Source organism: Opisthorchis viverrini (assembly GCF_000715545.1).
Source record: "Opisthorchis viverrini unplaced genomic scaffold opera_v5_63, whole genome shotgun sequence".
In the NCBI taxonomy this organism is placed as follows: Eukaryota; Metazoa; Platyhelminthes; class Trematoda; order Opisthorchiida; family Opisthorchiidae; genus Opisthorchis; species Opisthorchis viverrini.
The window spans coordinates 1,648,066-1,649,605 of NW_008751719.1; positions in this window are offsets into that span (position 1 = coordinate 1,648,066).

Below are 1,540 nucleotides of genomic sequence, written 5' to 3' on the forward strand. Positions count from 1 at the left end.
AAGGGACGTGTGTATCAAGCTACAGTACGGGCTGTTTTGTTGTATGGCTGTGAGACTTGGCCTATTCGAGCAGCGGACCTGAGACGTCTTGAGGTGTTCGACAATCGTTGTCTCAGAACCATAGCTCGTGTGGACTGGTGTCGGCGAATCCGTAATGAGGCAGTTAGAGAGCATGTTTTCGGTTGTGTAACGGGTACTTCCATTAAAGAATGTGTCCAGCACCTGAAGGTGTGTTGGTTGGGACATGTGTTACGTATGCCTGGCCATCGTTTGCCAAAGAGAGTGCTGGTTTCCATGCCCAATTCGGAGTGGCGTAAACGGAGAGGTAACCAACCAATGACCTGGCGGAGGAGTATAAAGGAGAGCATGAAACGCTTGGGTGCTGTCGGTGCTACTCGCCTTCCAGGATAGGAACTGCATGATCCCCGTTGCTCCTGGTTGGAGGCACTACAAGATATGACTGCCAACCGATGTCAGTGGCGTTCTTGTTGTCAGTTTCTGATTGCATTGCCTGAGTGAATGTCTGGAGGTGTAGGCACCTCGGAATGATTGTGGTAAGCTAGCATTGAGTCCTTTCCCCGTTAATCTTTTCTCTTTTCTTTCAATAAGGCTTTCAAATAAATCATGACTGTACGGCAGTGAAGCATCGGTGTTGAACACTGATGTCATGCTGTCGATGAGGATGGTGATGATAACTATATCGGAAAACCCTGCTAGTTATTCGGTAACACCATCCGAGCACGTTGTTCTCGGTCAATTGAAACACATCTTAATTTTTTCTACTCCCACGATTTCATTCTTGCGACAAACCCTTAATTCTATAATGTTTCGCGAAAACCCTCAGTTTTGCGAGTTACGGGGCCAGCGAATGCTTTTATGACACCGTGCATTTCTTCTTCTGATTCGAGTTCCGTTTCTATTCAGCGTTTCAGCCCGAGTTACTCACAGCTAATGTCAGTCAGCTTGGTACCTAATAGACCCATTTTGTTCGGCAGCTACCACTGAGCATTTGGTCATCGAGCTCATCAATTGCCTGAAAGCCCTCATCGCTCAGCTATCTCAGTAGGGGGCTAGGCTTCGTTCAAGCTACAGTACGGGCTGTTTTGTTGAAGCTACAAGGTGGAGTGGCATGCACGTCTGGACTAATTTGAGCTCTACGTAACCACCTGACCGTTATACCACAAATGTTTCCAAAGTGGGTGTTTTTAGTCTTGCAACACAAATGATAATGTGTGTGGAAGCGAAACATCACTTTGCTAAACACACTGGTTTATGAAATGTGTTCGTAATGTTTATGGCATGGTTTAAATCTCAGGAGATATGCCGAGCAAAGCGGAAATTCAGATAGCTTTTGTTATACGCTAGTGAATTCTGTTTTCCGTGTCCTTCCCCATCTGACCAATGATAATTCCTAGACTGATCCACGGAATACGAGGATTTTAGAATAATAAGAAATTGAGATTTCATCTTGTATGTCACTTGCCAGTTCATCTCCAGGTGCGCTGGATGGTTGCATTAGCAAGACGCGCACCGAAAATCA